Raw genomic sequence first — 25,110 nt, forward strand, 5'->3', positions numbered from 1 at the left:
AATACCCAATTTTGTTAATGAACATCTGTAATCACTGTGTAGACTCTCAGTGAAAACATCCAAAACAAATATGTGTTTTGGAGAAGGGGAGGAATATCCCTCCCAAACGACATGTCTGTCTGTCTGTGTGCATGTATGTGTGTGTGTGTGTGTGTCTGTGTGTATCGCGGTGCTGTTGGTAAGATGGGGGTGTTTTACCTGGAGAGCTCCACACACTCAGGATATATTTCCCAAACTCCAGGAGATCAAAGATCCAATTTCCCACACTTGCCACTTCAGGAGCTCATCAATAAAATACTAATCACTTCACGGCTGATTCTGAGAATGGAGCCGCAGCCAAAGGCTTAGGGAGACTTCCATATCACAAAAAAACACCTCTGCTCTGACTGCCTTGACTGTTGTTGAATGTGCACACACTCCGGCACAGACACACATATAATTTGCATTCAGGTTTATCCGATAGCTGTCCTGCCATTTTTTCTTTTTTGATAAACATGGTGAGTTTTAACATGTAGCACCGTAGCACAGAGAGCCCTTCCGCAGACCGCTGACAGGAATCACACACGCCTTATTTCATGTGCATATTAATGAAGATCAACCCACCGTCCACATATTGTTGGTATAATTCAGAATTTTCAATGGTTTTCATTTTTTTTAAACTTTTCCAAAAACTCACTCGCACTAAGACTACCTTCCCTTTTTCCACTATTATTTCCACCAAGTATTACACTTTTCCTTTTGCTAATAATGCAACAAAAAAGGGGGCAGCAGCCAGTGGTGTACATTATCAGAAATGCACTCGTCAAATTTTAAAGAAGTGGCATCTTATTTTATTCATTAAGAAATCCATTAAAAGGCCTTATTCCTTGCAAGTATGTAAAAGATGTGCCTTTCAAGGTAGAGCTAGGGCAAATCCACTCCATCAGCTAATGACGGCACTCATTACACAGAGAAGCTGGCTAATGAAGGCGCGGTGGCCGGCCGATCCCCTCACCCAGCATAAAGCCCTATGAAATGCTAATATCTCACTTCTAATTAAAGGATACTAAGTCCAAATGCACCTTCACGGCTAGTAGCTGGCAACATAAATTTTATTTTTCAACACTACACTACACCCAGAGATGTGCCTGAGCAACATTCCATTAATTCATATTTAATACCCCCACTAGTCCTGCATTTGCCTTGCTATCTGCCTCTCCTCTCCTTCTCTCCCCTATCAGCTGTATATTGTGAGTAAGCACAACAGTAAGCGCTTTCTAAGAGTATGTTTTTTTTTTTTTGCTTTTTTGCTTTTTGTTGACGCACATATTACTTTAAAGTGCTTCCAGAAATAAACACATATGCACACAACAGCCTCTATGCGTGTGTCACAGGGGGAAAGGTCAGGAAAAAAACAAAGAGGAAAAAGGAAAATATGCCAGTATCGGCCCTGCTGCACCTGTATACATTTACAATGTTTACACATCTTTGGCTGTAAATATGTTTACAAGAAAACCTGCTGCCTTTCTCAGAAACTGACCTTGAAGCCAGTAAACAGTTCATTAACGTCAAAGAGGGTATAGTCTTTCCCCTCAGATGGAAAAAAAAAAAAAAAAAAAAAGCATAAAAGGTCAGTGCTATTAGCTTATCAACAAAATATAACTGCAATGGAGTGGAAATTACAGTTAGGCCTGAACAAACACTGATGAAATAATGAACAGAATGTTAGCCTGAACTGTAGTTAAAAAAAGAACAATAAATTAATCATCATTATAAGGTAAAAATGTCAATTGATAGCTAATTATTTGATTACTTGGTTGTTGCTCCTTCTGTGTGTACACTTCACAAATATCAAAGTCATTGTGACTCACTGTATGTGTTCAGTCTGTGGCAGTTTGCCAATCGGATTAAAAGAAAGGATCTCAAACGAAATTCAGAAAAAGACACTGGTTTTTTACTATGAATGTATATTTCCAATGCTGGCATTTTTTGAAGGTTTTGACACCACAACTTTGATTAAATAACTTCACTAATGAAACGCTGGATCTGTAGTATAGTAAAAACAAAACATGTAAAAATACCATCAGACCACAAGCAAGATCTGCAACACATAACAGCACAATGTTGTGCCAAATACCGCCTTAAGTACCAGAATCTCTATTAAGGCACAGATGATTTATTTTTTTAAAAAGCATTCTACTTAACTTGCATTTGTTTTTGAAATGATGGAACAGAAATTGTTTTACATTTAGTGCATCGTTTGCCAAAGAGGAGTAAAATGCATGACTTTAAAGGTCATGTCACATGATGTCTGTTTGATCCCAGCCCAAGTATTTTCCCAAGGATTCTATGGCTCTGTACTGTGTAAATCACGCAGTCTGACCTTCTACATTCCTCATGCTCTGTCCTCCCATTCATCCGCAGGCACAGATAATACTGGGCAAATATCATAAACGTGAGGATTTTAGGATTGAGGTGAGGCTGCCATCATCCTCCACCAACTGGGGAAAAGAAAGCCCATGCATCCGAAAGAACCCTATTTCCACCTACTGCCAGACGAACCTGTGGTGAGGTTCTCTGACCCTAATACCTAATAGCTTACACGCCGGCTATCCATGGAGAATTCTCTCAAATGCTAGGCAATTTAAGCAACGTCCAGTTTTTTGGATTCTCGTGACATTTTACCTGGATTTTTGGATTGCTAAGTGCTCGCACAAAACTGCCCACTACTGCAAAAAGAGCAGACAGATTAGTATTCACAACAACAGCGGATTCTTCAGCAAACTTCAGAGCAATTAGAGTAAAAATGCCACAGCCTCTAAAATGCTACATTTCCCCCTACAGTATCCCAGGGTTTTTTTGGAGTTTGTGCGGTTGTGATTTTATCCAAGTATTATAAAGGGTCTCTAAGCATGGCCAAGATGTTTCCAGTTCAAACGCGGCGTCGGCTTCGGGCCCAGGGCGTGACCTGCAGCTGAACTGGCCTCCGCTCGGCCACAGGGAGGAGGGCAACAGCCACTCCAAACACATCACCCCACCCCCCCTGATAAATAACTTAACACAGCAAACAGAGGCCCATCAGTCAACCCACACATAGCTAACACCGGGACAGGGACAGAGATCGATGGAGAGATATACACAAATAAAGAAAGACAGAAGGAAGACAAGAAGAGAGGGGGACAGAGAAGAGGTGGGGGTACATTGTGAGGGCATCTAACACTGGAGAGTAGATAAATATCACACGGGAGCCTGAGCCAAGCAGCGTGGAAGGCCAAGTACTGTAAGACTGTGAAAGCCAGGCTGTTTTGCCGAGCTGTGACATTTGTTTCTTATTGTCTAAGTGGCAGCTGAAAGCGTCTCCCTGCGAGGGCCCCTCAGCTCGGCTCTGCCCCGCTTTGACAGGGAGGTAACCATATTAGGACGTGTATGGTAAAGTAAACAATAACATAGTTGCAATGAGATGGAAATTTTTCAGCTAATGGTGTTTGTCATTCCTGTTTTCAATGCACTGAGCAAGCCCTGTGTTTTTTTTCGAGTTGGCCAGAGAGACTTTGTTTATGAAAACAACGCAGGAGCCAAGGCTAAAACCAGAGCAAAAAAAAAAAAAAGAGAAGAGAGAGAGAGGGAGAAAATATAAATAAATATCAGTTTAAAAAATGCCTCCACCTTTTTTATTTGATTACATAAACACACCCACATTTGGTTAGAAATAGTCTTTCAGTTTTTCCGTCCCTTTCAGGCCGTGTCCACACTATGGCGGCTCAGTTTAAAATACATTTTCCCCTCTGCGTCGGCCTGCCCTCCGCCACTGATCCACCATCTTTCACAGACAGTAGTCTTTCCGCGGAAGATGAAACTGAGCATGTGACAACGCCATAGTAGTCAATAAAAAAGTGTAAATATTGTGACTGGCTTCACTGAAACACAATAGAAGCGATGGTGGAGAGAGCGGAAACTAGAGGTGGTATCATTTGTCCAAAATTATACAGTTTCCTACAAAGCTAGTAGATTTTTCCATAGAAAAGGGAGGAGAATAGAGAAATGACCAACAAAGGGACACACATTTATATCTTCAGTTGTCTCATCAAGTTTAAATTTGATGAATGACATGCAAATTTGCACCACTGACCAACACCCAACCATCTGGACAGAGCTCATTAGCTGCGCTGCACTATTCACTTTTATTCAACCATCCTTAGTGACGGCATAATCTGTTCCACAAATAAGATAAAAAATCGTAAACAATCTGAGCAAACAGCCAGTTAGCATTAGCCCACCTAGCTGGTGTGCTAGCAGTTAACTTGGTTGCTGTAGTAGTTTCCCAACTAGTTTGCAAACTAGCCCTGAGAGAAGTATCGATAGCTGGACTCTTCTCCTCTGTGGTTCCCCAGTGGTGGAGCGAGTGACCAAACTCTGATCAATCTGCTGACTCCCCCTCAGTCTTTAAGAAAAGACTAAAGACCCAGCTCTTCACTGAACACCTTTGCACTTGACAGACTGAAAACAAACAAACAAACAAAATCCTATTACCTCCCACACAGCCTGGTATTGGCATCAACGTCCTATCACACTTGAACTTGCTCTATGGCACTTATCTAGATTGTTTTCTCCTGACTAGATCTTTGCTTGTGTTCTATCTGCTCTGAGATGTACGTGGCTTTGGATAAAAGCGTCTGCTAAATGAAACTGTAGAAGTGTAGTACGGGTGGAACCAAATTTGTAGAATCAGTGACAGAGCCAGATAAGATTTCATAGGGGTATAAAGTTGGCATAAAAACTGGTATCTTGTGTTTTTATTTTTTTGAGTGTGTGTGTTTTTAACTGTTGATATTACAATTTATATAAATTACATCAGGTTTGGATATAACTCCACTTCTATGAGTATGTGCGAACCCCTTCACCAGACTTCACTACCGGCTGGGTGGAGTGGTGGCCACCTCGAGCCTCCTCTTGGCCCTGCCTCTGGAACCATACGTCACTGTGATTCACTGATTCATCTTACTTTACCACTTAGTCGCCAGAAAAAGTCTCTAGATTGCAAAAACGTTAGCTATTACATATATCTCTTGTATACTTATGTAGAAGGCATTCTAATGCACCACTGAGACTGAGTGTGGATGGCAATTTTCATATGTAGAATTTTCAGGAAATTCAAGTATTTTCAAGGAAAATAAACCTGCACATTTAATTCTTACTCAGTATTATTTTAACATCATCTAGACAACGAAGCACGTGAGAGGTTGCTACCAATATGTAAAGTGAATCGGAGCAGGGTGGCAAACGTGACGATGAATGAAATAATTTTTTTTATACAACTGAATTCAAAGGCTCCATTTTCAAAGGCATTTTGATCTATTTAAAAGATGTAGTCCTCGTTTTTTGTTTATGTTTCACCGGTCACTTTTCCTCCTCCCTGTTCACTCACTTTTCATTGGCTCTGTTTATCACGCTATCTTTTTCCAGGTTAAGAAAAGCCATGACCGCATGTTTGTGTACGTGCAAGTGAGGAAAACAAAGCCTCCAATATTTTCCAGCTCTTTTGAATAACTACCGCTGACTCACTGGTCAGACATTTAAAAAAAAAAAAAAAAAAAAAGAGCTCTACCTCAGCATAAAGTGGAAAAAAAACAACATAAAGTTACAAAGGTCCAAAGCTCACAGGCTGCCGGTGATCACATGCGTTTGTACAGCCATACTGTACATACTGTCAGCTATAGTAGGAAGTCGAAGCAGACGTGCACCTCCTCCACTTCTGTCCTCTCCACATGTTGACTTTTATTGTTTGGTTTTTACCCACCTCTCTCGCTCTCTCTCTCTCTCGCTCTCTCTCCCTCAGCCTCATTCCTAATCTCGCACCAAAAATGCAAGCTGTTTATTTGCGTAGAGCTGAAGCCATTCCATTAAGTAGCCCCACCAGGTGCTTTATCCCTAAAAGGGATTTGTTTTCTAAAATAAACGGAGAAAAGCAAAGGACTGCCAAAGTGATATTTACCATGACATGAAGTGAGTGCAACAAAGTCAAAACTATCCAAATAAGAATCACTGCGGCTTGTAGGAACTTTTTGGAATTTCCTTACATAGTCACAGACCTTCACTAGTTGTGGCGCAAACCAACGAGAAACCTTTGACTGCATCCTAAATTATAAATATGCAATGTATGTCTATATGTTAGGCAATGTCAGATACCAGCTGCAGAACAGTGTATTGTTTTGTTGGAAAGCCAGTCTGTCTGCTTCCCCAGGTTTGCACAAAAAACCTCTGTGTAGTCATGTTGCTCAGAGGACAACAAGCCAATCCCATTTATTAGTTCTATTTCATATTTTCTGAAGCCCAAGCTGAAAAAGAAAGCCTTTGCACTTTTTTTTTTTCCTCTTGGGTTTGTGATTTTCTTTTCATCTTGCTGTAAGACGACACATCTGCAGCCGGAATTTGCTTACTTTTGTCGCCTCAGTCAATCTCTCCCGAAAACTCTGTCGCGTTAGCCATCTGCACCTGGTAGCCGACTGACATTATCAGAGCTCCTCACTCTGTGAGCGAGTCCAGAGTGTGTACATCCATCAGTATGTTTCAGACCAAAAGAAGACATGTCTGTTTGATGCTGATAGAAAAATAGATTGAAACTTGTCAGATGCATTTCCTCAAAAAAAAAAAAGAAGACATTTTAAGTAGCTTTAAGATCACACATCTGCGATAACGTTATCAGCATCTACCTCGTAAAAGAAGATAATTCGCACGAGAGGTATAAGAGAAGCACGAGAATATAAGAATGTTGTGCCACCGTGTAACATTCTGTATTCAGCATAAGGCATGCATCTAACTGTGCAACCTGTTTAGTCGGACAATACAGAGGCGGGCAATCTGCCAGAGTGTGTTCAGATAGCAGCTGATGCAGCCATGGGAGCAGAGCATCAGATAGGGAAAGCAGACGGTGGCCAGTGAGGGTGTTTAGAAGGCTTTGACACATCCTGCGATCTCAATCAACAGGAAAAGACACAGGCACACCGTCGCGTTATGTCTGTGCCTTGGTTTCTATTGTGACGTCTTTGTAGGGACGATAATTTTTCATTTTCACGCTGCCTTGCATCTATTCTGCCTGTCACTGTTTTTAACTACCGCAGATAAGCTCGGAGAGTAGATTACGGTACTTACAGTGCATGAAAAACACAGCAACAAAACTGCCAGTGACAGAAGCGTTTAACTTTCTTGCTAGAAATCTCCCCCATGTGGCACTTTCGCTACAGCGAGTTGTTTATTATGTTCCAAGCAAGGCATAAGCGATTAAAGGAGCTCTTAAGAATCAAAGTGTTATAAATGCATGGAAACACAGCCGGCTGTAAATGCCACAGAATTAGAAGCTTACCAAGCCTAATACTAATACATGGCAATTTTCAGCTTGATGCTGATATAAAGAAATTACTTTTTTAAAGTAAGCAATAAATGCAGTCAAGGGAACTATTACAGAGGCCCTATTTTCATCCCAGCATAAATCTGAACACGACCTTTCTGTGAGTCCAACTCATGAATCCATTTGTTTATTCTTAACACTCCCATAAAAAGTAGATTAAACAAAGAAACTTCAACGGCTAAAACGAAAGCAATACAAGCCGCAGCATTTACAGCAAAGGGAGAAATACAACAAACTGCATGTTTGCACAAAGTGTTCTTTTCTCCTTTACATGGATTCATGAAATTCAAATGAAGTCCAACACGAGACAATAATATTTTGAAGCCCCCCTAATACAGAGCAGCATGTTTTGGGCATTTGAGAATTTCTCTTTTTCTGGAAAGCTGGATGTCATCAGGTCGGAATAAATCGACCACATCAGAGGCGGCCCTATTGCGTAGAAATGCCCATATGATGATGATAAACATTCCAGATTCCTACATCGGAACTTTTGTCTGACTGCTTCAAGCCTGCGTTTTAAATTCCTATAATCGAATTTGCATAGAATTAACCATGAATGTCTTCAAAAGTACGGTTGGTCGAAACGTAGGGAGAAATGAGCGCCGTACATGCTTTTCACGCACTCGCCTTATTTGACTCTATTGCTCTTTAAAAGAGCTTTAAACACCAAGACATATTAATCCCATAAGCTGCCACAGGGATTTCTGCATTAGTGATGCAATCAAAATCACATTGGAAGCTTATGTCAATAATTAAGCTGATTTTGCCACATTAACATTAATTACACAACCATTTGGAAGATTTCAGGGCTGATCTTACATCTGGAGCAGGCAGCTGAGGGGCCTGCTGGAGTGGACCTGAGTATGTGGAGAATGCACTCCAGATAAACTGCAGCAACACTGAATTCTCCGCTTCCATTTTCTTCGAGGCTCTGTTTTCTAAATGTAAAGGGGTGAATGCCTGAACCCAATGAGAGACTGTTTAACATGCTGGGGTGACGAGGACCTCCTCTTACTATAACATGAAATATAACTAGTCTAACTGTAAAGATGGCGCTTAAAGGTGCTCTTGTGTACTTTCCAAAATCTGTAGCAAGTTGACATTAAGGAAGAGAATCATGCATCAATAAGTGCTTTAAAACAGATTCTGGTTTAATAATGCAAATTAATCTATTACATTTTTATTGTGGGTTTAACTAAATGCTGTTTCAAAAAATATAACTGTTGTAAATTTCAATTTTTTGTATGAAGAAAATGTTTAAATTTAGCATTTTGTTTCAACCTAAAACAAAAAATCATCTATTAGCATAAGTTAATGGAACTACTAAAATGAGGATATTGCCATACAAACAATAAAAAGCTGTGCTATAATTTATAACTGTACATGAGGATTTCCCCAATTCTAAATGGCACACAGCTGTTTATTTTAATAACTACCAAACAATGCTTTCAAAACCAAAATCAAACATTTCGTGAAGCCAAGTTACATGTCAAATGTTGTTGTTCATAACAGCTCTGTTGCTCTGTAATAGATATTAACAAAGAAAGCTCTGCTCAGATGTACAGTTACACATGTCCTGTGTATCTACCTACGAGTCCCGACATGTTACTAGAGGGAGGGACAGACAGACAGACAGAGAGGAAATGATAAAACGCAGACAAAGAGAATAAGAGAAAGAGATGACGTGAGGTTAAACTTGTACGAGACGGAAAGCAGACGCACTCCTCCTCTGAAGCCCTGAGCTCCTGAAGTGTTAACACCTCCCTTCCACACAAACACGCCACTTCCCCCCCCTTCAAGTCCTACTACTCCTCACCCGATCGCTCCGGCTGAAGGTTCACATCCAAGGGGGGCCTCAAACGCTCTCAGATAGGGAGACGGGCGCGAGGAGCCAACACGAGATATCAAGCAGAAAAGCTGAGATGCCAACCATAACAGTGTGTGTACCGCAACGTCCCTTTCTTGTTTGGTAAACATGGCATTACCATATTTGAGCCAACTTCTCCAAACTCAGCAGCAGCGCACATGGCTCTCGCTTTTCACAAGTTCTTACACGGTTAAAGTATTGTAAAACTTCTAATCACGCAACTAACCTAAGTCCATTATCACCTCCAGGGAAAACTGTCTCTTTACTACTCACCATGCTAGTTTCAGATCAGCAGCTTCTCAAAACACTGACAGGGTACACCTGTCTAGCCTCCTGCCCACCCTCTTGCCCACGTGTACACACACAAAATACAGTACACAAACAAGACAACCACACTGCATTCAGTTAATTATTAAGCCAATTCAATAGAGCATTCACACACACACACACACACACACACGGAGTCTGGTGAATGATTGTGTGTTTACCTTCTGCACGAACTTGCTTATTCAAAGCAATCTTCAGTTCCAGCGATGGTAAAACAGCCTCCTCGCCCTGCAGACACAAAATGTAAAATCATTTCTAGTTATGAAATAATTACCGCTGCTGATCATAATACTTGTCATCAGCATCCAGGAAGCCAATTTACAAAAAAAAAAAAAGACAGAAACACAGAGTACAGTGGTGTAAACTAAACGCTACCAATAATACGCCCACCAGTTGCTATTGATTAGAATTGATAACATGCACAAACAGTCTTATATCTTCTGAGAAATCATCCGAAAGAAATCGATTCTCTGCATTCCTGTGCTGTTTGCTTTTCCTTTGTTTGTGTGAAGCCGTACCAGTCAGTGTACCTACCGCGGCCTGCTAGGAAAGGAAAAGCCACCATTTCAGCTCAGAGCCATTGCAAAAGGCACCTTTCGTTGATCTTCCTTTAGCCTCCTATTGTCACCGTCGGACACATCCTTGCATTTCCATCTGTCTGTTAACTACAACTACACCCACTGGTGATAACAAATGAACAATGGGGCTGTCTGTGAGTGAATGGTTTATTTGCAAGACAAAAACTTTTCATATTACTGACAGGAGATGCCCTTCTTGGCCCCCCCTGCTGGTGAACACACTGTATCTGTACCTGCTCTGCCCTGACTCAACTCCCCTGGGTGGCCCTGATCTGCATGCGCACGGCTTTCCTAACTGAGCACTCAACCCAGGAAAAGAGAGATGAAAAAAAAAAAGAGAGAGAGAGAAGGAAACAAAATCTTATTTTTATGGTAAACTGAGAAGTGACTGTGGCGCAATATCTCAGGTGAATTTGAATAAAAGCATTAAAGCATATCCAAATATGAAAGGGGAGGGAAAAAAAAAAAAAAGCTCCAACTCCCTCTCCTACTGTTCTTTCTTGCCGTTTACATTTGGCAGTCAAAACTGTGGCCGGGCATTTGTACAAGTGTATATCTAAAGCAGACTGAACACAGATAAAAACACGGCGGCCCAACTTGCCCAGTTTCAGCATTAATTATGAGTTAAATGCCCTTGTTGAAAACACGAGTCAACACGCAGCTCGCTCTGAACTCTACTGAGGGTTGAACAATCATCGAAAATGGACCATTCCCACACAACTACCCTATTATTGTGATTCATTACACTTCAATTAACATATCATCAATGGAATCGTAATTCAATGGCGAGTGGTGACAAATGACAGATATTTTCAGTTTCAAACTACTAAACATCATTAATTCCCATCACCTGAAAGAGCCCCAGGAGCTAAATGAGTTTACCCAATGCATAACATCCATTTAGATAAATGTTCCATCATTTTAATGAAGGAAAATTTGTATTGGAGAGAAAAGGCAACAACGGGATCCTGATAGCAGCTGTACGCCTTTTCTCCTTGTAATATAATGCCCATCTTGTAATACCTAAACAGATAATTGTCTCCATTTCAAACAGCACAAGGCTGTAATATTGCCATTTAGAACAGTGGGGGTGCAGAGATCGTAGGGTGAGGATAAACAAGCACATGCTGGTTCGCCCGGTTGGGAAAACCGAGCCCATCACACACTCCCACATTGAGATTTTAGGGAATAGAACAACTCCTGGTTGAGATAATTACCCACCTAGGTGGGTTATGTGCATGCTCAGTCAGAGGCCTAAGCTAAGAATATGAATCAAAATGCAACAATTTCGAAAGACAAAGGAAACTCGGGAGTACTTTGCAAGCTTCTCTTGTAAAGTCTTGAGAGGATATTGTCGGTCTGCTGTGTTAAACAAAGTAGAAAATAGGACAACAAACGACTTTTGACAAAAAAAAAAATATCTCACAGTAGTTACAAGACTCTTGTGTGCAATAGATAACCTAACCATTAGCCCGATACCTTTAGAGGACCAGATGATCCACATAAATGTTTCCATTCTGTATGCAAATACCACAGGCTTCATTGTAGCCGTGGAGGAAAAAACACGCAAACACCCTATTTTCAGAGGAAATGGACAATCAGAAGGGTTTTTTGCTATGGTAATGAACTGCTGTGGTTACATCTGAGCATGAACAAAGACTCATTTTATTCTGTCCACAAACCTGTGAAGTGGACTTCCCTATTTGTGAAGGGGTCGCGGCTTCACAATATGCTCTCTAGTCCCAGGTATGTTATCAGTGCCTTTGGCTTTGTTGTAAGATTGCATGTTCAAAATATGAATTAATACCCCTCCACTGAAACGCACCCAATCCCAACAAAAGGCCTGCATTCACTGTGGACAGCTCTTCAGCTCCTCTAATGGACAGGCTCTCCTCTCTCTTCACACTGTGCAGACAAAAAGATGAGGGCCCATGAATATTTACCACTAAGTAAAGTTATTCCATTAATTACTCTAAGCACGCTTAATACTGTATCTGTGGCTACTTCTGTGGCGGCTCGTTAATGAACCTTCACACATCATTACCATATTAATTAATGCTCAACTCAATGGTTGTCAATAGAAGGCTGCCAGAGTTGTCTCGTGGTTCTTTACAGCCCATCCTGGATGTTTGGACCACTTAGTATCAGCATCTGAATAAATCTACAGTATCTATTTATCATGCCAGGGCCCAACAGTGTGTTTGAATAAAACACACACCAAAAAAAAAAAAAAAGCAGCGGTACTGGTTCAACACTCCTCAAGGCTGGTGGATCTGTATTAAGAGCATTGTGTAAATAAAAAAGAGGGCGTAGGAGAGTTTTAGTTGTGTAGAGTCAGTGATATCAATATACAGGGTCACTGGTGTTTGTTTTTAGGGTGTGTACAGGAGATTTTCCAAGTCACTGTCTGTGCTCTGAAACACAGGAAAATCTAAAGCATGACTCACTTCTCAACAAATGCAGCTGCTCACTGTATGATCTGATCTGCTAAAAGGGCTGACTGCACACTATTTTCTCCCTCTTTTCTTCTGGGCTTTTATTAAGAAGGACTGATTAAATGAAAAACATGGCTAAGTCTCGTAAAGACTAAAAAGTCAGCGATTGAAAAAAAAAGTGAAAAAACAAGCATTGTTGTTTTTTTGTTTTTGATGTGATTGGCAGGATCTTGGCGTTATATTGCAACACCCACACAGACTGTAAACAACAGCAGTTTCTGACACGCAAACACACTCAAAACCCACCAATTAAACCCAACTTCAATCCAGCCAGCCCTTATTCTGGGTGTTTTTTTTTTTCAGATTCTTCTATTTTTTTTTTTTCTAACTTTAAAAGGCAACAGTGCAGTCTGGTGAATGTCAGGCCTGTCTGATCCCCCAGATTCTTGGACCTGCCCTCACGTTTTGCTGAGCTAAGAACAAAGTACACAGAGTGCACATGGAGAGCTTTGCTGTCTTAATACCACAGAAGTGGAATTTCACTCTTAACCCAAAACAAACAAGGCCACGCATTTCTTTAACAGTATTTAAATGAGCTCACTGAATACAAAATGAGTGAATTCTCTAGGAACTCTATTGATCCATGAGGGAAACCATCAGTAAATTGTGATTTTTTTTTCTCTGTCAGCTGAGAAGTTACAAGCGGGGCAGCAGCCTCACCTTAACATATGACATTAACTCAAAAAAAGTTGATCCTGCCCGTACAGCACAGCGCACAAAGGGCTAACGCACAGTGAACATTATGCAATCCTATTTTTATAACCTACCCCTCTCCACCCTGTCAAGTAGGACTGTCAATTCTACCCAGCCATATCAGGTTTCCACTCTCGCCCAGGTCCCAGCTCCTCTCCAACCACAGATCCTGTGCGCTATTAATATCAATAAGCTGCAGATTCCATTTCCCCAGACAAAGACAAAGGGAGAACAAGATGCGATGAGTGAGGGGAGGAACTAATACCCTCACGCATCACCATGAGGTTAACACTTACTCTCACCTCCAACCCTGCAGCACGGAGCAAAGGAACATTTCGCACATCAAGCCGTACACACCGTTTCACACACAGGCCGCACACACACACACCTAGACTTCTTGCATGCACACCCACATCAGGACAGTAAAGGGGTGGGTTTTTATTTATTTAGGACATACTATAGATACTGTAGCTGAAGTTCACTTTCAATGAACAAACTTTAGCTTAACATTTAATATCATTTTTGCACTATATGCATTTTGTTGTCAAATTGCACACATAAACACACAAGCAGGGCTGCAACTACCCATTATGTTTATGATCTTTTGATGTATTGAACATTATTTGATTAGTCAAGCAAACAGTTTGTCTAAAATGTAAGAAAATGGCGAAAAATGGCGAAAAATGGCAAGGCGAGGTCTTTAAATTGCTTGTTCTGTCTATCTAACTGTACAAAACCCAAACACACTAAGGTCATCATCATATCAGACAAAGTAAATAAGCACATTTTCACATTTTAGGATGCTGGGTATGGCATTTTTGATCAGCAAGCTAACCAAATGGTTAATTTACTTCATCTCTGTGGCTAAAATCTGGATTTATTAGACTGAATTAATTCACCAAAATGCAATATTACACTACATCGTAAACACTAGACATGTTGAACTGCTGCTACCACTCAGAGAAACCCACTTGTATCTACACTCTTTGCACAAACTCTGCCAGTCGCTTGCAGAACACACCCATAAACACACCCGCATGGACACAAGCATACATTCACCCACAAAAGGCAAGAAGAGGAAGAGGAGGAGGAGGAGAAGGGGAAAAAAACGATTAGAGAATGTGTGTAAAGATAATGAAATCTTTACAGACTTACCCATGAACAGTTAAACAGGCTTTCATCATGTTTATGAAACTGTATACTGATGCAGATTCCCTCCAAGCACTGAGTGTTTGAAATCCACTTCTGAAGAAGAGGAGAAAGCTGCCAGCGAAAGTAGCAGGTATGAAGTAGTTGAAGTAGTGTGTGGTAGCTAAGTGTGTTCGCATGTGTATGTGTGAGAGAGAGAGAGAACCAGAGCCCAGGACTGCAGCGTTGAGAGGGACTAGAGGTATGTGGTCAAAACACAACAAAAGCCGGTGCCTTGCTCTAGATTAAATATGCAGGAAGAGGCCCCTTTGCATAAACACAAACACTCAGCAAATGAGGAACGGGCACAGAGCAGATGCCTGCTGAGAGCTCTACCTGTCCTGGCCTCTTTTAATTAGACAAGAGCAGGCAGAACAAATGAACATCAACACGGTCGCACAAGGCAGAACAAAAGGAGAAAGAAAAAAAACAACACAAAATACTTCCTCGATCCTCAAAAATGTCCTTAATGAGAATAGCAGAAGATATTACAGAAGCTGGAAAAAAAAAAAAAAAAAGGGGACGCATGACTTCACAATGGTCACGCACAAAAAAGAAAAATGGATGACTGCTTTGTTTACACCGAGTCCGATTTGGAAAAATTTTACATTTAAGCAAACACTTCCAATTACTTCGCCGCTAATATTTAGTCAGATTGTTGGTGAATGCAGTTTACACACAACGTCACCGCAGCATGAAGACTTCAACGTGGAATTGCTTAATTACAACCTAAAACACTAATTAAAATTTAAAATATCACATTTAATTAAGTTAAGTAGGTCATTTTTTTTGGTGTGGGTTTTCATTAAATGATGTCCTCGATTAAAAAGAAAAAAGAAAAAAGAAGAAGCACACCTTGTGAGCCTTTTATTCATCCTTACACATGCTTCTCCTCCACACACCTCCTGGTGGAAAAAGCTGAATTTTAATCGGCAGGAAAAATTGATTTATACCAACATCCAATGGCCAATGTCTTTCTTTCTAAAGACTCTCTTATGTCCCCACTATCTCCCCTCCCTCCCTCTCATTCTCTTCATCTATCTCTTCTTTCCTTTTAGGACAAGAATGCAGAAGTATGTGATGTAGTCCTGAAAAAAAAAAAAAAACTGCCAGTCAGAGGAGAAAGGGAGTTGAGCCCCTCCAGAAAATCTAGAGAGAAGCGTCAGATGCTGAGTGACACGTACTGATGTGGCCAGTCAAAGATGTAATTTTCATGTGAAATCCTCTCAAATGGATCACGGGGAGGAAAGGGAGAAGGGGGTTAGGAGTGAGGTGACACTAGTTGACAGGAGGGGGGGGAGAAATTGAGGGGTGAGAGAGCGTAAAAAAGAGAGAGAGAGAGAGAGAGAAAGGAGAGCAGAAATGAGACCTCTGGAAAATAAACAGGGTGTAGGGTTTCAAAGGCAAGGGGGACACAGGCATTCCATTGTTCAAGCCAATTATCAGTGGAAAATAATAACAACAGATGGATCCAGAGCGGCCAACTTGTGCCGGAGCACCCTGGCGCTGGAGAACAGATGATGAAATGTGAGAGTGCTGTTGGAGGGGCAGGAGGGGTGAGGGAAGGGAGGACGCTGCCCCATAGTCTCACACACAAACACACACACACACAGCTCCGCACACCAGATGTGAACTTCCACAAGGACAGCTTAATATGTGCTCTCTGGCCGCCACTTGTGCCGCGCGGCTTCGGCATTCCAGACAATGGCTTGGTCAACACCTCCATGTGTTCTGAAGGGGCGTCTGAAGTCAGATGATACATATGGCTCCCGTGTTGCCGCGTTGATAAATTGAAATCTGTGCATTCCTTTTATGTTCGACAAAGCGGGGGTCACTTGATGGCAAACACATGCTTGTTGCCGCAAGCGGAGCGCCTCGACAACAAACACACAAGGTGTAGTGATTAGAGTGGAGATATGTTTCTTCTTCTTCCTTTTCTTGATTTTCTTTTATTCAAATTAGCCCATATCCCCCGATGACCTGTTGTGATCTTCTCATTTGATGTTTTCCAGCATGCCTAACGTTCACAGACAGGCAGATGCAACAGTGCAGCGGAGACAGACCTCATTGACTCCGGGCTTCATTCACCGATCCCTCATATCAACCACAGACTGACAGGCAGCGGAGGGGGCTGCAACCTTAAAACAAAACCAATTCTCTGTGTGCCTTGTCAAGGGTGGGAGATGTCTGCAGATAGCAGTACAAAAGATCTGCCCTTCCTTTTCACAAGAAAAGAGAAGTTTTCGTTTCATTAACTCCAGACTAAAGCGTAATTATCTCCCTATAGACCTTAATCACCAACAGAAGGATAATAGAACAAAAAGCAGTTTCTTCTTCAGTCATTAAAGTTTTTTTTTTTTTTTTTTAATGTTGTTGTTCTTTTTTCTTTCCTTTGCACTTTAGATGAGTCCATCAAACAATGCAAAAGATTAATGGGGGGGGGGCTTGAATTGAGCGTCATTTTCAAATATTGCTGGTTACAAAGGTTTAGAAACGTCGCTGGACAGTGCCATCGCTGGCCCTCTGCTATCAGGCAGTTTGACCTGTTGACCGACGGACATCACGGGTGAGAAAGTAGAAGGAAACACAACCGGCAGCGAATGATTTGATTGATAATGTTTGAAATAAAATCAGGCTGAACACCAAAACACCACTTTAAAATTGTATATAATCTAAAATGACTAACATTGCTTGAAGGTGCTTGTGATATTATACCCCAAATGATAAATCCCTGGAGGACAGTACAGAAGGATTTCTACGGGAGGAAAAAAGAAAAAAAAAAAAAAAAAGGATGGAAAACTTTGCCTAGATTTAATTAGCTTATGAGAAATAATTGCCATTAGCAAATCCCATCAAATGGGGTTGAGGCATTTTGTAGAAAAAAAAAAAAAGTCATATTTTTGGACGATGAGGAGACAAAGGGTTTTCAAACAGGAACTGGCGGGCCATCAGCCGTTTAGTGCACTGACACTGAGGTCGAGTTAATTAGACTATTGTCATTTTAATCAGGACAGCTCGGCGGCCATCACTTCCTGAAAGAGCCAGTGGACTTTAAACAGCTGAGGGATTTTTGTGTATGCGTGTGTGTGCGTGTGTGTGTGAACGTATGCGCATGTACTGTATATGTGTGTGTTGGGCCCGAGGTGTCATCCAGCCATGGGTTACGGAGTATGGTCTGGTTCTCTCACATGCTTAGAACATTAATGAGCTGGAGACACACCAAGGAAACAAAGGAGCCTGGAGGATCACCAGGGGAAACTACTCGCCTCTGCTCTACTCATGTCTCAGTTCATTTGAAAATAATTTAAATATCAAATATTTGAAATAATTTGCTTCTCCCTGGCTATCAGATTTTGAATAGGGAGTCTTTCATGTCTTCGTTATTATGTTCTTCACTGGCATTAGCATTTAAAACATAATTAATGTAACCATATTTTCTAGGTGCTTACCATTATGTTAGAATAATGGTTTATTTTTTTTCTGATTTCCATATTTTACAAATACAATGGGAAGATCGTAATAACAAACCAAAGAATGGCAAATGATATATCAAATCTTTGCTGAATATCATTAATCTAAAGAGAGTTTTAATCAAAACTGACAAAAGGCTAGATTTAACCTGCTCTAGGCTCGCATGATGAAATTCACTTTGGGCCACTTCCTGTGAAAAAAAAAGAAGAAGAAAAAAGACAAACAATAAGGTAAAGGACGGCAAAGCCAGCACCAGTCTTATTTGAGTTTAGCCACCAGCATTCAGAGCAAGAGCTGGGAGGAGGAGCTGAGTATTATCTGTCAGTGGAGCTCTGCCAATCAGCAGAGGTGATAAAGGGGCCAGCTCTATATTAACACCAAAACATCTTTGTAACTTTTCCCCTGGCCATAGTTCAGGTCATGTGTGGACAAGGTGACAAAGGTAACCTAGAGACAAATGCTGGTGAACTTCCCCCTGCGACACGGCCGTCAGCCCCGGGGCAGGACTGGCCAATGACATGAGCGAAGCTTCTGAGTACAAAGTAGACCGCTGCAATATTTCATATTCACCAACCTCAAGGGAAACTGCATTAAAAGAGGCCGGAGGAGCCCTCGCACATTTGACTCCGCGCTACCACTACTATGTCTGTTTATGATTATATTAATGGTTCCGTAAGTTCATCGTTTTTAACACGAGCCATTAATATTTTACGGGGAGTTAATATTAATCTGATCAGAAATTATCTTCCTTCAATAATTCAATATACACATTAATAATTCAATAAAAAGAATGTTCTGCATAGTTGAGAGGAAAAGCCGGAGTGTTCAATAACTAAATGTGAGAAGAAGAAACTATAAAAGTCATGCTACAGAACAAACTTACTAACTAACTACAGTATATTAACAGGGAAATGCAAAACAGCAGCGTCCTAAGAGCAACTTGAGATGCAACGCAGCTCGTTAGAATGACAAGCTTGCGAGCATGGTGGAAAGATTACGGCAACCTTCTTGTTTCAGCTTAATCTGGTTTGTAATCCGGACTTAAATGCACCGACTAACCAGGGACCACAGGTTGCTGTATCCACTTGTGTGCATTCGGAGATAAAGAAGACATGCAGACAGTGAAGCCTCTGCGCCATTAAAAGCCGTGCACTGCCCAAGTTCCTCCATAAGAGATTTACAAGGATTAGATGGTGAAATAAAGGCCTAATCTTTATTTGACAGGGAAGCCAATCTCTGGCTCACTGGTCAACCCCTTGCGGTAGGCCCTTCTCTCACAACTCACTTTCACTGCTACACACTTCAGGCTTATTTAAAAGCACATTTAGGCTGCGTATTGTGCCCCACATGAGGTCTCAATCTAATTATCATACCAAAAAAAAAAACAAAGAAGAGCTTTTTTTTTTATGAATAGTGTCCAGAAGCATCGTGCTAAAAAGACTTGTTCCCACAAATGACACCCTATATTGGGTTACTGCCTTACCTGCATGTGAGTACATTTTGAAAGCCATTTCCTTTAGTAATTTTCCCTTCTTTTTTTTTTTTTGGCCCAAGCTATGCCTGATTGAAAATCTAACCAATTTCCATGTGCAGTTTAATGACAGATGGAGATATTTCATGGAGATGTATAGTCGAGACTGATAAACTATTAATCACACCGCTGGACAGTGACACCAGCTAAATTTAAACACAAAGTGAAAAAGTGTCAAGTAACAGCCTCCCTTATTCCTTAAATTATGCATTACTGGGGAGCTGTTATTAAACATCGTACGGAATTAAAACTCACACATTCCACTTAATTACAGCGCGTGTTGATGGTGGCTACAGATGTCACCGTTTGGACTGGCAATCCTTCACTGTGTTTAACCCTGTCAGACAGTGGCCGGGGCCTTCTCCTGCCCTTTGTCCCTCTTCTTCCCACCATCCCTCTGTGTCTGTCCGCTCAATGGTTGACCTACAGAACCACTGCCAACATGATGAGGATGGTGAGAGTGAAGAGAGGAAGAGAGGGACGGCCTGCTTCTTGGTATAAGGTGAATGTCCAAAAAAGTTCCCTAAAAAAAGGATCATGTGTGACATCTTTTGTTTGTGACTTTTTTTCACAGTTAATTCCAACACCCCACATATCAGTTAAACACCAGTACTGCGACCCTGCTGGGAGTCTAATATTTTTGTGGTCTATTACTCATCCTAAAGTGTTTATTTCACTTGTCCAAAGAAAGCCACTGTTTTCTGTTGGTAGGTTCTATTGTATTTTGATTGGTTCAATAGGAAATAATAGATAACTTTAAGCACAATTCTGAAAACTTTCTATTTTTAAGTTTTGCTCTGTTAAAACAGCTACAAAGTGCCGTACTTTTTTTTTTTTTTTTTAATATTCTGAGCGTAACACCTTTACTTTTATTTTTTAAAATGTATTTATTTGTGTTTGTGTTAAATGGGAAGTTGTAACTGCGTAAAAAAAAAAAAAAAACACATTTGAAAATACCTTTCCACATCCTTTAAAATACAGAAAATCATAGAAATTATCATGTCGTCCACGTCTAAAACCCAATAACGTGTTCTTCACGGTGTACTAATTAGCATAGATCCAGTTGTGTGGTAGAAGTTGCTTTCCCCCTGTGTAACTGCAATTAAATAATGACATACAGAACAATATCAAATGTTAAACTGAACAAACATAAGAGGTTGATACAGTTATCAGATGTCATTTTCCTATGACTGGCAGACAAAGGCTTTGTTTGTGAGCTCCATATCCTCCACTCAGTGTTTCTCCCTCACTATCTCTCTCCCTCTCTCTTCCTTGTATCAACTGCAGCTCACAGCAGCAAACAGAGTTGTATGCAAATACTAAAAGCCATAATGCATTATATTGTTTGGTGTTAACATTTGAATATTTAAATGGTGCGTTTTAGATCTAGATATTCCCATTTCAATTTCCATACATGCTGAATGCAGACAGTTAGGTTTGCCCACATGGAAGGTTGAATACTTGGTGAGTGGATTTGCATCTTTTCTGCACAATATTGGTTTGACACACCGTCATTTTTGTGATTATGTTCTTGCTGCATATATACTTGTTAACAATGCAAGTTACCTATGTTTAATAAATGACTGCTGTATGTGGCCTGTGTCAGAGCCACAGAGCTGGACGTACGAATCACCCACGTACATGCCACTTAACCAAATTGGCAAAGCTGATAAGCCAAATTTACATAGCAGTGTTGCTGGGCGTGATTACTATCAGTAAAACTTCCCCCCACGCTTTAATGGAAAGTTGGGATATAACTTAGTGTGGGTTACAGCTGCCCTCGGGAAAATAGCTCAATTACACCCATGGATATAAACACTCATGTGGCTGTCGGAGTGGTAAACAGATGTGGGGTGACAGTCTGTAGTACATGCTCAGTCAAGCAGCTGTTGCTGCACCTTCATTCATTCACTTGTTCTGATGATGGATTCCTATTTCTCTCCCCACGGCTCAACATGAAGCCACACTATTTGCTTATGGGGCAGAGGCAAAAAGCATATTAAGCTTCTGAGAATATCATTTACATGTTCCGTGTGTAAAGCTAACGCACGCTGCACTTTTACTGCCACTGTCAAACACAACAATCTGTTTGCATGAAGTGCACATTACGGATGGACTGAGTACGACTTTAGTCCCCATCTGTCCATACAGGCCTCCCTGCCCTACCGCAGGGCTGTACCAAAACCACACTGTTACCAACTTCTTTCCAAACTGAAAAAAGACAACACAAGAGCATTCAAAATGATGTCATATGATGTTATTTTGTCTTAGCGCACTGCGCATTTGTACTCACACAGTGTATTGAAAAGGACATCCCCTTTGGCTGTTGTCTCATTGGGAGCCTACCTGTCACACAGCTGATATGAAGCTCTTTGAATGCAGTGTGTACATGTGATCAGAGCTGCAGCAAGCACCCCAGATGACAAAGTGACTAGGAGTGTCAAAGCAGCCTACAAACAGGCCTGTCCTCTTACAGACAGGAAGCTGGGAGCAGCAGAGGCGCTGCCTTGTCTCATCTGCCAGCAGCGCTCGCTGCCTCCCCGCCTCATCACAGCAACCATGTCTGATGGTGTGCACAACTCCATGCTGGACGGCTGTTTTGATTTCAGTCTGTGTGACACATCTGTTGCTTGTCACGTTGTGTTGTGAGTGTCTGTGAGCTGAGCGCGATGAGGGCAAATGTGCTTCTCATCCCTCTGTTCGTGTTTACAAACAGGGCTCGTACGTACAAACAGGCCAGCATGGTATGCTTGGTGTGGAAGGTCACGAGGCCGAACGAGATGCTTTGTGCACCTGTGCAGCTGGTGCCACAAGCTATCAATCCTCATAGCTTACTGCAAATGTGTAGGCTGTAGAATGTGAGTGCTCTGTATTAAAAGATGCATTATCTGCTAATAAGCCCAGTATGAAATCTTCGCTAAAAGTCAGAAGTAATTGCAGTGTTGATTTTATATAATATAAAAGAGAAAGGGTATGGATCTTGGTCACTTTATCATCCTTGAAGACTCTTCCATCATTGTACACTACCTACTGAAAATCAATTATTTCCCTACCACGTCTAATTGAGAAAATTTGCTCTAGCTGTAAATCAAATCTGCATCAAGGGTGCATTCTTCACACCGTGCTCTTTATGGGCTTTTAAAGTACTTTGCAAGAGCATTTCACAAAACTACCAAAATCAAGGATATTCTATGCAAGACTTCCCTGTCAGCTTAAATACATGAGCGATGACCATGGCTAATTGGATCCATCCAATCCATCCATCTATGAAGTACACATGCTATATCAGCGAAAATCAAATGACATTGTTTCACTCAGTGTAAGGCAAGCCCGGTGCTAAAGAAGCAGAAAGGTATTTATTAATGGGATGTTACAGTAGCTTAGGAGTAGTGCATTCACAGTTGCTTCATTTCCATGTCCTTGTCTTTCCAGTTAATATTAAAAAGTGCCACGTAATTACAAGTTTAGGATTCATTTACATGCAAAGTGCCAGTGTGGCCATAAATTGCAGTGAAAAAGTTCTAGCAGTGAGACTTTTTTTTCCCTTACTCCTAACTATTTGTAATATTTTTTTTAAATAATTGAATTAACAAAATGATCAAATTTCAAATAAAATGAAAGTTGAGAAAAACAAAAAAATTTGTCGATACGAGCATTTTTGCATGAGCATCAAATACCAGCCTTTCATGTAAATGCAACCCCTCTTAAGAGGGTGGGGAAAAATTTGAGACAGCTCATTTACATTGTCAAATGACACAACACTCATACTTTCCATTTACTATCAAACTGTTTTGCAGACACACTAACCTGGAAACGATAAGTGCGCGTCGTTTCTCACCGCTAAGTCGATGCAACAATACTGGAATGGGGTTGAACGGAATACGACGTGATCGAACACCGTGACTGCCATTTTGACCGGCCTCATCAGACCACAAGACAACGCGTAGCGGCGCTTGGCACGGCAGGGAGGCACAACGCTGCTATGGGGCTCTAATATATTCAAAGAGGGATCATTTACTTAAGGCTTGCATCCAAGGATCAGTCTGGCCTTCATTAGCCTCAATCTGACACGGATGTGAACAACATGTTGGCTTGCCACATGAACACTGCCCCTCCTCCTCCTCCCTCCGAACCCCGAACGCTCCACTCCCCTCCCTTCTATGAGACCTGCGCAGCAAATTCCTCTGGAAATATCACAGGTTGTTAGCATTCCAGAGAGAATTTTACATGGGTGTACATTCAGGCCTTAATTAGAAACTCTATTTGATCATTCAGCAGCTGGGCTTTATTAAAAATACGGGTTCACATCGCCTTACAGTCACCCCTGGCTCAGTGTGAAAGAGCTCACAGAGGCAGAAGAGTCCATGAAAGAAGAAAATAAATATTCATTACTTGATACGTAGAGTCCCTGTATGGGAAATCTGCTCCCCGCCAGGCAGTATTTACACTTGGTTTAGAACAACATTAAATATCCCTCACATGACATATGTGTCATCCAGTTCTGTGAAGAAGATGGATGAAACTGTGGACAGACCAACGAGAGTTTAAATGTCCAGTAAGAGGTCAAATGATATTTTCTATTAAAAAAAAAAACGACATGTTTTTAATATGTTATATATATTAGATATATATTCGAATACAAAGCCCAATCAAAACACCACGTTACAACCCTTTACACAGAACCACTGAAAGCCTCAACCTAAATGTCAGCACAAAACCTGAGCTACATCGACCTGAAAAAGAACCGAAGAGATGTAAACTATATCTGACCAAGGTCGACAGGGACTATAAAACAAACACCGGGTTTAAGGTGAAGTCTTCCCTGCGTGAAGGTTAGCCATGTTTTGTGTTTACACTACACTGCAGGCTTTGAAATTGTTTTGCAGTGTGGAGTCTGCCCAGAGTCATTGTTTGTTTTTGACGTGTTTATACACCACACAAGGAGTAATGACTTCTAGGATAGTCTGGGGATGCAGACATGATCCAGCACACTATCTGCAATTTTCTTTACTTTTCAGGTTCACAGTTAACTTTCGACGGTCAACACCGACAGGACTCCCGTTGACCGGGGCGCCGGCAGCTTATGTTCGCCGAAGTGATGTCAGTACACAACTGCATCAGGAAATGAGGAAATCGGTTACTATGCAAAACCTTCCTTATCATCTTGTGGCATTCAAACTCATAACAATTTCCATATAATGCCTCTCTTTGGAAAGACATTAAAAAACAGTTTGTCTAAAAGGTGGTACATGAGTAGTGTGTTTCTCAATCAGCTGCTGCTGCCGCATGCTGACGTGCATGTGAAGTACTTACTTTGATCTCTGGCTCCACAGGATGTCACCACTGGAGTCTCCTGGCTGGACCGGCAAGCAGCAGATACAAGGGGAGGAGAGAAAAAGAAGAAGAAGAAGAAGAAGAAGAAAGGAGGTGTAAAAGGAAAGTCGTGGGGTGGGGGTGGTAGAATGGAAAAAAAGAGAAACAGTGGAAATTATTTTAAACATGAAGGTGACAAAAGCAAAAAAACATACTCATTTATCCACAACAATAACTGTGTTGTCACCTCAGATGCGATTTGG

The 25,110-nt window shown here is 41.2% G+C and overlaps 1 protein-coding gene across 5 annotated transcripts in view; it reads right to left on the reverse strand.

The window, feature by feature from the left end:
- Positions 1–25,110, reverse strand: part of foxp1b (forkhead box P1b) — a 146,242-nt gene that overhangs the window by 86,373 nt on the left and 34,759 nt on the right. For all 5 annotated transcript variants that reach the window (XM_008279241.1, XM_008279244.1, XM_008279243.1 and 2 more), the window contains 2 exons: positions 24,848–24,891; positions 9,740–9,806 (listed from right to left, as the gene is read on the reverse strand). The gene's annotated coding sequence lies outside the window, so the exon portion shown is untranslated. The remainder of the gene's footprint in view (positions 1–9,739; positions 9,807–24,847; positions 24,892–25,110) is intronic.

This window comes from Stegastes partitus, unplaced genomic scaffold, assembly GCF_000690725.1.
Source record: "Stegastes partitus isolate 25-593 unplaced genomic scaffold, Stegastes_partitus-1.0.2 Scaffold150, whole genome shotgun sequence".
Classification (NCBI taxonomy): domain Eukaryota; kingdom Metazoa; phylum Chordata; class Actinopteri; family Pomacentridae; genus Stegastes; species Stegastes partitus.